Source organism: Notamacropus eugenii, chromosome 1 (assembly GCF_028372415.1).
Source record: "Notamacropus eugenii isolate mMacEug1 chromosome 1, mMacEug1.pri_v2, whole genome shotgun sequence".
NCBI lineage: Eukaryota > Metazoa > Chordata > Mammalia > Diprotodontia > Macropodidae > Notamacropus > Notamacropus eugenii.
In genome coordinates, this window is record NC_092872.1 from 503,489,581 (window position 1) to 503,503,659 (window position 14,079).

General features: G+C 38.6%; 1 pseudogene; it reads right to left on the reverse strand.

Annotated features, from left to right (window-relative positions):
- Positions 1–12,439: 12,439 nt before the first annotated feature.
- LOC140527116 (glycosylated lysosomal membrane protein pseudogene) lies at positions 12,440–13,586 on the reverse strand (annotated as a pseudogene).
- Between the last annotated feature and the right edge of the window lie 493 nt (positions 13,587–14,079).

The window sequence follows — 14,079 nt, forward strand, 5'->3', positions numbered from 1 at the left end:
TCTCTGTTCCCATGCTCAGGAAATGAATGAAAAAGTATTTAGTAAGCCACTGTACTAAGAGACAGGGTTACAAATAACAGTGAGAAAAACAGTTTTTGCCCTCAAGGAGCTTAAATTCTAATAAGAGAATGCAAGAGGTAGATTTGGAAAGGGTGTGTGGTTATGTACATTTGGGGGGCAGGGCACGAGTCTGCTTTTCAAATGGCTAGGAAGTGAATGGTATCCTGAGTTCTCCATAAGCAAGATAAGGCTACTCAGAGCCCAGGGACAGAGTGATAAACTTCAAAGTTGAAGAGCAGTGTAACTTTTAAAGAGAAAATTTACTTTTACTTTTTTCCCTCTTTCCTCATTAGAGATCCTGTTGTGGGAAGAAATCTGGAAAAATTACACTGGTGGAGGATTATATTTTATTTTGAAATTTGAATTTAATCAAGCAACAGACTTTAATCCTACATTTTTAATGTGACCATAATGAGATCTGTCCAAATTGATTTCTGGGAGATGATGAGCATCTTGGTACAACCCAAAACAGCAAAACTTAAAAATGTAGAAGGGAAGGCCATTACGGTTTTAAAAAAATCAAGAAAACCCTTCACTTGGGCTATAGGAAAAAGCTGAATTATACCTCTTTTCCAAATGTCTCCAGGAGAAAGGCTGATTTAATAGCTGAAACAATTCATGTTTTATTTTTGGTGTTTACACAGAACTTCTAAATGCTATCAGAGGACTCTAAAGGTAATCATTATGGAATGTCTGAACTGTTCTCTCAATTAGCCTAGAAGCCAATTCATAAATCTGTATACACAAGTGATTTACTGGAATCCAATATCAATGAAGTTTCAAATAAGGTGATGTATGTAAAGCACTTTAAAAATAACCATACAGCTCTTTTAAACATGAACTATCTATGATTATTGTTAGTGTTGTCATTGTTACTACAAGTACCCAATATGAAAGCCATGCTAAGCAAGTGAGTGAAAATAAATGAAGCAAATGTCTCTTAAAAGCTGAAAATGGGAGGACATCAATAATCAATAAGCATTTATTAGATAGCTCCTATGTTCCAGGTACCACACTAAATGATAGGGATACAAAAGCAAAAATGACCCCTGACCTCAGAGGTCGCTTATTATATGGCTCAGAGCCAGGAAGAGCTACAACTCAATTCTGGCTTGACTCCCTGGCTCTGTTTCATAGGGGAAAGAGGTTCTTATTTAAATTATTCATGTTCTAGGCAACTCTCTAAGAGGAAAAAATGCTAACCCTCTTGGTAGAAGGAATCTCTTCACTTCTGAGTTTCCTATGCCAGTGAATTCAGAAGTCTAGTCCCCTTATCACCCAACTCAAGAGGCTTGCATTGTGTAAGGATGTATGTAAATACAAAATAGTACGTTTGGGAGGACACTCAAATTTGGTAGAATCAGGAAAGATTTCAGGGAGATCATTTCAGGGAGATGTGTCAAGCTACGCACTAAGTACTTTGCAAATATTATATGATTTGATTTTCATAACAACCTTAGGAAGCAGATGCTACTATTATTACCATTTTGTAACTGAGGAAACAGACAGAGGTTGAGTGATTTATATGGCTAGAAAGTATGTGAGACCAAACTGAATTCAGGATTTTGTGACTCGAAGTCCAGTATTCTTTCCACCAGGTCACCTAGCTACTTCAGGCAGAAGATAGCACCTGAGCTGAATTGAACTCAAGATTCTAAGAGGCAAAGGCGAAGAAGGAGGGCATTCCAGGCATGAGGAATAATCTCATTCACATTGATAAATAAAGGAGTGATCTCTTCCAACAGGCTCTGAAACTTTGCATCATATGAATTGAGAATCTAGAGGGTCAGGAAAAGAACTTGAAAACCATGGAAAACTTTCTTTTTCCCAATCATTAAGAGTTTCTCCTTCCAAATTAAAAAAAAAATCATCAGAAGGAACTTAAGTGGTTCTGTTTACTAGGAAAACTCTAACTTGGATTCCAGTGGAATCAAAGCTCCTAGATGGAATGGACTTTGTTTTTTGTCTCTGCTTTCTCACATATTCCTAGGACAGTGCCTTAAACATGAGATACCCTCAATAAATTCTTATTTTCTTGAACTGAATTTTTGGATTGACTTCATAAAAGAGGAAAAACAAAACAAACCTGAATTGTCTTCTTTATACCTTGAAGATTACAATCTTCCCGAGATCCTGATTTCTTCACTGAAATCACCACTGTTAAAAGGAGGAAGCTGCTCCCACAGTTTGTGAAGACAAATGAGAGAAGTGTGCCTGTCCCTTCACACTCTGGGGGCATTTATTATGACAAAATGAACATTATTTTGCATACTTAGAAGCCATGTTATAACAGGTACTTAATCTCCAATATCTGAAGGATGCCTGAGTTATCAATTCTAGGTTCTTTGAAAAGGGGTGTAGCTTCAAATTCATGGATTTTTAAAGCTTTGACAAATGAGATTTCAGACTGGATAGGTAAATAGAAATGGGCAAAGGATATGAGCCTGCAATGTATAATTCATTATAAGTGCCACAAAATACTGGTACTGAGAGAAAACAAATTATTGGCCCCTTATGCCGGGACCATGAGAAGATGATCAATATTTCATTCTATGGTACTCTTCAGACATTTGAATAGCTCATCTGTCCTATTTATGCCAGCCAAAATGAATTCAACCTATCAGTGGCAAATGTATTTTTAATGCTTCTCGTTACCTTGTATGGAAGAGGCAGCTAAAAAGTCCATCGATATAGTGGGAGCATCCTTCATTCCATTACAAACTGTTCATAAACTGTTTATGCTCAAATAGACTTTTCCTATCAAAAACAAAGCTTCTGTATATTAAAAAAAAAGATGAAAGAAAAAGCACCATTGAGAGATAGTTTCAAAATTCTGGTCTTTACTTTTTAGCTTTTATATCTAAATAGAAAAATAGTTGTTTACACACATGCATGCACACATACTTTCTCTCTCTGTTTCTCTTTCTCTCTGTCTTTCACACATACACACACACCTGTCTCTTTTATGCATGCATGCATGTGTAAGATGTGTGTGTGCATGTGTGTATGTGTGTATTTCAAAATTCTGATTGGGGTTTTTGGGACAATAGAGAAAGAGATCCGGGAGAAAGAGATTCAGGATGCCTATTTTCTCTCTGTGGAGATTTTCTATTTGTGAAATGTTTTCTCATGGTAAGATTTATAAAATTCAACCAATTAATAATAATAACAATAACTACAATTTATATATAACTTAGAACGTTATGAAGCAAATGTAAATATTATCTAATTTACAAATATCTCAATTACAAATGCAAATTGCAAATATTATCTCATTTTGTCCCTTTTTAGAGATGAAGAAACTGAAACTGATAGAAACTAAGTGCTTTGCTCATGGTCACAGAGACAGTAAGTGGCTATGGTCACATTTGACCTCAGGTCCTCTAGACTCCAGGTTCAGTGTTCTATCTAATGTGCCAAATCTTGTAGTTGCTTTTGTATATTTAGATAAGACAATAGTCCCTGTCTTCATGGAAATTCTTGTTCACTAAAGGAAACATGCTTAACTTGATTTCCATGGGGGTCTGTGAATAGATTTCAGGGAATCTATGAATTTAAATAAGAAAAAGTACATTTTTGTTTTAATATAACAGATTTCTTTTATAACCCCATTTGTTTTACTTTATGCATTTAAAAATATAATTCTAAGAAGGGATCCATGGGTTTCCCCAGACTGCCAGAGGAAAAGGATCACACACACACACACACACACACACACACACACACACACAAGACCCCAAGGTGTTAAGGACACAAGGTCTAGAGAGTCCTCATCATAAAATTCCATCATAATTAATTTTTCTTGCTTCACACTTAGTGAGAGTTGGGCTAGACTTCTGAGTTCCCTTTTAGTTCACCAGCTATCATCCTATGAACCCATGACCTCTTTCTAGGCATGTCAGATTCCTGAGCACAGGTTTGTAGGAGAAATATTTTGGGCAAGACTTCCAAGGGTAATGAAGGGAATGATGGCATTGGGAGGTAGGAGTGAGTACAATGAATGCAACTGCAAATTTAGCCCATTCAGCATTACCTTTGTCCCTGACCTCAAACTCAGAAAAACTTTCCCCACCCACAGGCGAGTCACTTAATGTCCCCTGACTTCAGCTATTTTAAACATCTTTCCCTTTTAGATGAAGAGAACTTTCAATCTCCTATTTACTAATCTATGCTCATTAATGCAACTGTGTTTTCCTTTATTGTGCTATCTGTTGGCATGGGTGTCATTACATTCCTTCTCCTGCTCCAGTTTCTGTGATAGGGCACCATACAAACACATTTTAAAGATCTTAGCACTTTGTGTACTGATTGCTGAACCACATTTTACCTATTTATCTATCTATAGATATCTATCTCTATTTATTTATCACTGCTAATAGAAACAAGATCAGTGAATGTGACTGACGAATGGAGGAGAAAGGCACCTATCCTGAGGAGAAATTTTCTTACCTTCCCCAGAGCTAAAAATATGAGATTAAATGACCCTACTGCTTCCTTATTCATATGTGAGAGGGATTTTATTCCCCACTGACTGTGGGAAATGAGAGTTTTGCATCTCTCTTTTATTGTTTTGAGTTTAACCCTATTTATTTTGAGGGCTGATTATAGTTTGTCAATAAAAAAGTGATTTAGTGGATAATGTTTAAAATTGTTGCATATCATACTCAAAATGAAGCTGAGGTTATTTGTCTCTCTTAGCAAACATTACTTAGGCAGTTATTTTGAGGACTAAGTAGTAGCAAAATATTTCTTTACCATGTAAATGAAGGTGCCAGAGCAGATGTATCTAGATGCCTGCTTTAATAGAATGTTTGCCTATATCTTCATACACATGGAACCTATTCCAAGAAAGATTCCAGTTACCACACTAAAGTAGCTTTTAGTTATATTTGGTGCAAATAGCAATGCTTCTGATTATTCTTATCATCGAGTGTTAACTGCTATGTCTAGTGAAGGAGAATATTTGTCCAAGAAGTAAAACTAAGAGTGGCTCTTAATTATGACTCAAACTTAAGGGGTCCCCTTCATTATATTTCCTACAAATTAAGTCCAAATTCCATTAAGGTCAAAGACTTGGGACAGAACTAAGGTGGAAAGAGACTTGTAGTCATGAATACCTAGGTTCAAATCCTAGCATCTAATACTGACTAGCTGTGTAACTATGGGCAAAATGCTTAAACTCTCTCCTTCTAAGTTTCCTCATCCCTAATAGTGATAATTTGGGGGTTTGTGCTATATGAATGTGAGCTATGACAGAGAGAACGGTGTTGCAATGGCTATGGACCCAGAAGCACTAGGTTCTAGTCCTGGCACTGATCCTCATCGGTGCTATAGCTGTGGGCAGCCAGTTAACCTCCCTGAGACTCATATTCCTCCAAAGAAAAATGAAGATAATGATAATTTAATTACCTGTAACACAGAGGTGTCATAAGGAAAATGCTTTGTGAACAGTAAAGTATTATAAAAATGTGACTTATTATTATGGTGTAATCCTCTTCTAATGTTTTGCTCTAAAGCCTCATGGCATTTGCACAAAAATCTAAGTTCTTGCAGGTCCTACTGTGCTATAAAGTCTTCAGGTATGAGCCTGGTGATGGACTGTATATTTGTTGTCTAAGGTTCAAACACAGAGAGGTGTCAGAGTCATAATCTTCTATCTTGTTCATTTTATTTTTGGCCATAGCAACTCACAAAGATGTTCTAACATTGTGATCTGTGTTGCTGGAGGGAATATACCCATGCAGATGTAATCATTAACAACTAGAAATATTGATGTATATGTGAAAATATCTCTTTTTTTATTTTTAGTAGAGAGATCAAAAAATAGTTTGGTTAATTGAAGTGATGGTTCCTCAGAAGATTCAAAAGGATAAGAGGACTTCTCAAAATCAAGTAGGAAACAAATATTTATTAAGTGCCTACTAGGTGACAGACATTGTGCTATATGAAAGGGATATGGGGAGGAAAGGATGGGAATGACAGTTCCTCATACCAAGACTCTACTTTAGCATTGGGGGAGCATTATAACAGGTATTTAATTAAGTCTATGCAAAATACAGTCAATATAAATACAAGATAAATTTTGGGGGAGGCACTACAGAATTGGAAGAATCAGGAAAGACATCATATAGATAGTAGCACTTGAGGTGAGTTCTCTTCTATTTCTATAGTTATGAGATATGATGAATATAAGAACTCAAATGACCTTTTTTTTATTTTGGTTATTTAAGATAGTAGGTATGTCTTTTTTTGAAATTTAATTTGACTTTAACTTTCACAATGAGTTTATTTTTTGACTAAATTATATACTCCTTGAGGAAAGCATCTTATTCATTGCTATGATCTCTTTAATGTCTAGCAGAGGGTCTTTCCATACACATTATAGCCATTATAAGTAAATGTTTGTTGAATAGAATTGGATTGAATGCTGGCATCTTTTTTTTTTCTTTCCTTAGTGTATGATATGAAAAAAATCTTTTCAGAAAAAGCATGCAAAATTCTCCTTGGAGTTTTATGTTTTTTCTCTTAGAGAAATGCAATTATCATTGCCAACCAGAAATTTCTTGGAATCAGTGAACTTTGTTTCTGAATACTGAAGGAGCTGGAAATAATGTGAAAGTTTGGGAGAACAGGGAGAAGAGGTTTCCCCTCATTAGCAAGAGATTTATTGGGTACTTCTACTAAGCATCAGAGATAGATTAAATCATAGGATTTAGAAATGGAAGAAAGCTTACACATTATCTATTCCAATGCTTTCATTTAATCAATAAGGAACCTCATAGCCTACAATGTAAAAATGACTTATATAAGGTCACACAATATTAAGTAGCAGATCTGTGAATTAAGATCAGATCTTTTGGAGGCTGAGCCAAGATAGCAGAGTAGAAGCAGAGACTTGCTAGATTTCTGCTGCCCAAGCCCAGAAAAATACCTGTAAAAATGACTCTAAACAAATTCTGAAACTTCAGAACCCACAGAAGGATGGAGAGAAGCAAATCTCCGGCCCAAGACAGCCAGGAGGGTCTCTGGGAAGCATCTATCCTGACACTTTGGGAGAAGAACATAGTCCAGCAAGGGCCATGCTGGTATAGATGGGACCTTAGCAGGACTCAGAGGAAATGAATTTCTGGCACCTGTGGCAGTTTGCAGACTTCACAGCCCAAAATGCTAAGGACAAATTTGAAAGTCAGTGGAAAAAAACATGTCTCACCTGTGCAAGGGAGTATATTGATCTGACCTGGCCTCTGGGTAGCAGAGGGGGTGGAGGAACCAGGGGCAGTCACAGCAGGGGTAGAGTCAGCAGGTGTTTCTGGAGCTCTAGGCCGACAGATGGTGGGGGGATCAAGCAGCTGACAGTACACCCCTCCCACCCCTACTGGGAGTAGAGAACTACAACAAAGAGCTCAAAACTCAAATAAATGACTAGGGAAATGAGCAACAATTGGAGAAAAGAATCAGACTATGGAATCTTACTTTGGTGACAAGGGAGACCAAAATATACAAACAGAAGAAGAAAACAAAGTCAAAACTCCTACATCCAAAGCCTCCAAGAAAAATATGAATTGGCCTTAGGCCATGGACGAACATAAAAAGGATTTTGAAAATCAAGTAAGAGAACTAAAGAAAAAATTTCTAAGAGAAATGAGAGTGGTACAAGAAAATCATGTGGTACAAGTGGTACAAGAAAATCATGAAAATAGAGTCAAGTGCTTGCTAAAAGGGACCCAAAATTGTTGAAGAAAATAACACCTCAAAACAGACAACCCAAATGGCAAAAGAGATCCAAAAAACTAATGAGAAGGCCAATGTCTTAAAAAGCAGAATTGGCCAGCTGGAAAAGGATGTCCAAAAACTCATGGAAGAAAATAATTCCTTAAAGATTAGAATGGAGAAGATGGAAGCTCATGACTTTATGAAAAATCAAGAAATTATAAAACAAAACTAAAGGAATGGGAAAAAAAAAAACAGCAGACAATGTGAAATATCTCATTGGAAAAACAAGTGACCTGGAAAATAAATACAAGAGAGAAAATTTAAAAATTATTGTACTGTCAGAAAGCTATGATCAAAAAAAGCACCATCATTTTTCAAGAAATTGTCAAGGAAAATTGTCTAGAACCAGAGGGTAAAATAGATATTGAAAGAATCCACTGATTATCTCTGGAAAGAGATCCCAAAAGAAAAACTCCTAGGAATATTGAGCCAAATTCCAGAGTTCCCAGGTCAAGGAGAAAATGTTGCAAGTAGCCAGAAAGAACAATTCAGGTATTGTGGAAAAGCATTCAGGATAACACAAGATCGAACAGGTTCTACATTAAGGGATCAGAGGGCTTGCAATATGATATTCCAGAGGTCAAAGGAGCTAGGATCAAAGCCAAGAATTACCTACCCAGCAAAAGTGAGTGTAATACTTCAGGGAAAAAGTGGTCATTCAATGAAATAGAGGACTTTCAAACATTCTTGATGAAAAGATCAGAGCTGAAAAGAAAATTTGACTTTTAAATACAAGAATCAAGAGAAGCATGAAAAGGTAAACAGGAAAGAGAAATCATAAGGGACTTACTAAATTTGAACAGTTTACATTCCGACATGGAAAGATAATATTTGTAACTCTTGAGAATTTTCTCAGTATTAGGGGAGTTGGAGGGATCAATTTGGTATGAAACACTATCTTATACTACAGGAAAATAGGAGGGAAAGGAATAAGTTGAGGTGGAGAAATGATGGAAGGGAGGGCAAATGGGAGGGTGGTAATTAGAAGTAAATACTTTTGAGGTGCAACAGTATCAAAAGAGAGAATAGAACATATGGGGGGGGCAGGATGGAGGGAAATACAGTCTTTCACATCATGACTGCTCTGGAAGTGTTTTGCATGACTAGACGTGTATAACCTGTATTGAATTGCTTGCCTTCTCAGTGGGAATGGGTGGGGAGGGAGGAAGAGAGACCAGTTGGAATTCAAAGTTTTAAAAAACAAATGTTAAAGTGTTTTTCAAGCAACTGGGAAATAAGACGTATAGGCAATGGGATATAGAAATCTATCTTAATCTACAAGAGAGTAGAGGGGAAAACGATGAGAGAAGGTAGAGGCATGAAAGAAAGGAGGGTAGATTAGGGTAAGGAGAAATCAGATTGCAAGATGTCTTAGGGTGGGCAGACGGAAGAGATGGGTAGAAAATTTGGAACTCAAAATCTTGTGTAATGGAATGTTGCAATCTTAAATAAATAATTAAAAAAATGATCAGATTCCAAATCTTTCTTACTACTTTATGCTATCTATAGAATGGCTAGCTTCAGTTTCCACTCTCTTGTTGAACTAGTTGGGCATTGCTTCAGCCAAATTGAGGCCTGCTAAAGACCTTAGCTTTAAAAGGCTGAGGTCTTCCACCATATCTAGCGTCATCTCCAGTCATCCTGATGTCTCTCTAGCCACTGAACTCAGATGGATCCAGAGGAGAAAGTGAGGTTTGGCACAACCCTCCTTCACTTAAATCCAATATCACCTCCCTGACGTCATGATTTTCTTAGAGAAAGAAGAACAAACAACAACAACCCTGTTCAACAACTATATTCTAAACAAAGAAATACTATATTTTTTAATGGAGGAAAGTGACTTCATTTTTTTTTTTTAATTAAGGCATCTTTAGTTTGTCTTTAGTAGTTACAGTATACTTATATCTAGGAGGCCTGGAATAAATGAAGGAAAGGTACTTGTGAGGTCTTTAAAGAACATTCTATTTCTTATCATGGGAGTAGAATTCCTATTGCCGAGTCATCATACATAGAGACCAATGACTTCTGGGCCCTTGGATCCTAGCAATTTCCTAGCTGTTGGTCCCTTTCCAGTACTTACTGAAATAAGCAGGAACAAAGCTCAGTTTATCACAGTCATGCTAATGAGTCTGCAATCCACTGGTCCTTGGCATGGTCAATACTCATTGGAGGCTGTCATTCAATTCCTGAGCTTAGGCCTTGGTTTAAACTCCCATGGCCATGGAAGATTATTGATTAAGGAAAATGCTGAATGTTTTCTCCTCCTTATGCATGTGCAATGCTTTAGAGGATATTACTATCGGTTTTATTTCACTTCTGGCCAAAATCAAAGCAGGGTACTTTTCCATTGTGTATATAGTTTTTGTTTTTTTTAAATGTAGCACTCTAGTTCAAATCTGAATGAAATATCTTTTTAAGGATCTAGTGACACAGAGGAAGCAATAGTAGATAAAAGAAAATGGATAGATTGCAAAACAGCATTCAGGAGAAAAGTAATTTTCTGAGATTCTAAATAAATTGCTCTCTAATTCACAAATAATGCAGCCCATATTGGGGCCGTCATAAAGAACGATTGCTAGATACAGCATCCAGCATTCATAATAAAGAAAGCCAGAATAAAGAATTACTGAAGAAAAGCTGAGCCATGAACAGATGAAACCTGTAATAGGCAACTGCTTTCTTTCTTTAGTCAAAACAATTCAAAATAATGAAGCATCCACTCATTTCAGGAAAAAAAAATGAGAAATGGAAGGAAAAATGCATTGGGAAAGGTCAGATATATATCTACGTATATAGATAGATAGATAGATAGATAGATAGATAGATAGATAGATAGATATAGATAGATAGATACACACACACACACACACACACACATATATATAGAGAGAAACAGAGACAGAGAAAGAGAGAGACAGAGAGATAGAGACAGAGAGACAGAGACAGAGAGAAAGAGACAGAGAGACAAAGGGAGAGCCAGAGGGAGGAATACAGGGAGAGACAGAGAAAGAGATGGAGAGAGAAAGAGACAGAGAATATATTTGTGTATGTACACACACACACACACACACACACACACATTTAAAGTCCAAAACAATCTTTAACCCACCAAAATACTAGATCTTGCCTTTGTGGTAGAGGGAAGAACAGAGTTTTGCATGGCCATTCATTAATTTAGAGTCACATAAATATTACAAAAGTGAAAGAACAAGAAAACATTGAAAGAGGAAATGAAGAAATGGGACATCTTTGAAGTACAACCCCCTGTCTTCTCCTATAGCTAAAAATGCTTTTGTTTTCCTCCCAACTTTCCTACTGGAAAAGGGCAGCACTAAGCAAGAGAAGGCACAAACAGTGCAAGCCATCAACAAAGGGAATTCACTTTCTTAAGTGCTCTTCTTGGATTTATTTAGCTGAATATTAACTACTTGGCTTATGAATAATTAATTGACCATTTTATTTTAGGCTCAAACCAAATGTGCCTAAGGTTGTGCAATTTGAGACTGCAAGCTAAAGAACAGTTATTTCAGTGCTCCCCTGCCTGATGCACAGAACACACACACACACACACACACACACACACACACACACACTTTAGAACAAGTGCATCTGAAATGAGGGTTGTGCAGGTTCCAGAATCCTTTTGGGGTGGACAAAGCAGTTGGTTGTATAAAATTGCCTGGCACAATTCCTGGTTGACTAAATGCAGGAGGAAATTAAGCAACTCTTCCAGGAATAAAGAAAAAGAAAAAGAAAAAACCTTAAATTTAGATGGTTCAGCTAGTAGAACTGTGTTAGTTCATTCACATTCTGATTTGGACTTAATATGCCATTTTCACACCTGCTGTCAGAATAAGCTGCCTTATGCATAGATCTAGTCATGTCTTCTACTCAAAATACTTCTATGGTTCCCTCTGGATTATTAGCCATTAAAATCTGAATTACTTTGCCTGGTACTCAAAGCAATATGGTGTCATGCTATCTTTCCAGCCTCATTTCATATAATCCCCATACAAATACCCCACACTTTAGCCAAACTGTACTACTAGTTATCACTTGAATATGGTCTGTACTTTCCTGACACAGAGCTTTTGATGATACTGTGCCCTATCCCCAGACTGTTTTGTTGCCTTTCCCCCTTCTTCTCCATCCTGCACTCCCCTCCCCTTTATTTTCTTTTTTTTTTTTTTTTTGGTGAAAAAATAAGTATATATTTCATTTTCACCCTTCTGGGAACCCAAAGATCAGAGGTTAGGTTTCTCAGTGCTTTGATCCTGGTATAAATCTCTCACTCCCTACACAAATGCTAGAAAAGAATGGAGGAGGGAAGGGATTCAAGATCAATATTAGGTTAAAAGTTAGGTGCCTCATTCACCTTTCATCATTAGCTGGTTCTCCTGCTGTCCCCTTGCCCAGGGGAGACCTGAAGGGACTGAGGTTTGAAGGTTCTGTTAAAAGAAGGAAAGAGTTAGGGATATTGGCATTAAAATGAAGATCAGGGCCCAGAAACAGAGGAAGAGGAAGTATGATGTCTTCTCTTCCTTATTCCAAGGTGTATCCTCATTTTCACCCTAGTGTGAAAGGCACATGGGAGGAAGTCAGGACCTCAGCTGATTCCTTCATACTCAGAGTAGCACCTATGTCATAGTAGGAGAAGGCTCAGTCCACCTTCCTACTAGCAGAAGTGCAGGGTCCCCCCAAACCACTGCAACGATTCCTAGGACCAGAGGTGAATCCTCTGCCCAAGAGAGGGTTGACCAACTGAAGTAGTGCTGGTCTTCATAGGCAGGACCCGTGGAGTCTCCAACCATAAGGCTAGAGGCGCAGAAGTTAACGGAGCAGTCAAAGAAGGCTCTGACGATAGGTGACTGTGGAAGCAGGGTAGCCAAGGTGGGACAAGGAGGGGATACAAGGCAGGGTAGGGCTGTTTTCCAAATTGGTTGCTTCTGTGAGAAGGCTACTGGCCGTCACTGTAAGAAACCTTCTAGTTGGGAATCGCCACAGCTGGGGACACTCAGAATCCAAAGCTGGAGTTGTGACCTCCACCCTGAAAAGGGAATGGTTCCTTTGTGGGACGGTCCCAGACAGAACCAGTTCTAGCTGGGAGGTATCTGCCATATGCAAGAGTCCAGGGAGATGGGCTGGACGACCAGAACTTGAGAAAATACCGACCTTGAAAGCCAGACTGCCATTGCTGAAGGTCCCCAAGGGATCCTTCAAAGGACGTCCTTGGAATGTGGCACTCAGCATAGTGGGGTCTAGGGTGCTCTTGACATCATCCCAGGAGAAGTCGGCCAGCAGGTAGGGTGGATAAGGCTTTCCTGGGGATCCGTCCTTTATTTCTGAATTGTGGGTACTGCCAAACTCAAATAGCCTGGGGCAGAAGAGGGCTGAGGAAATCGAACACTCTTAGCAGGGAGCATAGCCAGGCTTCCTTCAGGTTCTGGAGACAGCAGGAAGCTCCAGTTGACACCCAGGACACTGTGAGGGGTGTCTGTAGCCACAAAGAGCACGGCTGGGGGTCCCAGACTGCTCCACATGTAGTGAATTGCAGAGCTGGCTCCCACAGCCCGGATGTGCAACAAGTTTTTGTGCGGAGTCGTAGGTCCTGGGATAACCTGTAGGGACACTCGGTGGGTCCGGTCTGGTCCCTGAGCAGGCCGGTGGGGGCTCGGAGGAGCAGCAGGCCCTGGAGGAGGAGCAGAACGGCAGGGGGCCGGGACCCCGGGGGCCCGGGGGCGCTCCTCCAGCATGCAGCCGCAGCCCCAGTAGCTACCGCTGCGAACTCGACTGAAGTTCGCATCACCCCCTCCCCTTTATCTATTGAGTTTTTAGCCATCCATTAAAGTGAAACTCCAGTTCCGAAATCTGATATTACCTTCTTCAGGAAACTGTTTCTGATCCTTTTTTGTAACACCGCATTTTATACTCCAGCAATGTACTTTATAAACATTGTGGCACAGAGGATAGGTGTACCTTAGAGTCAGAAAAAAACTTGGTTTGAGTCCTGTATCTGACACTTATTCTCCAAAAGTTTACCTTGCTTTTATTTTGCATATGCTAGTTCGTGTATATATTCTTTCCCTCAACTGATTTAAGCCCCTTGAGAGCAATCACTGTTACACTTGCTTCTGTGTTCCCACTGCATAGCATAGTGACCAGTATATGTAGTTCAGCGTAATACACAGTGCTTCTAAATAGATGAGGCATTTAACCATTCTTTGCTTCAGAGCAAACTGTAACATT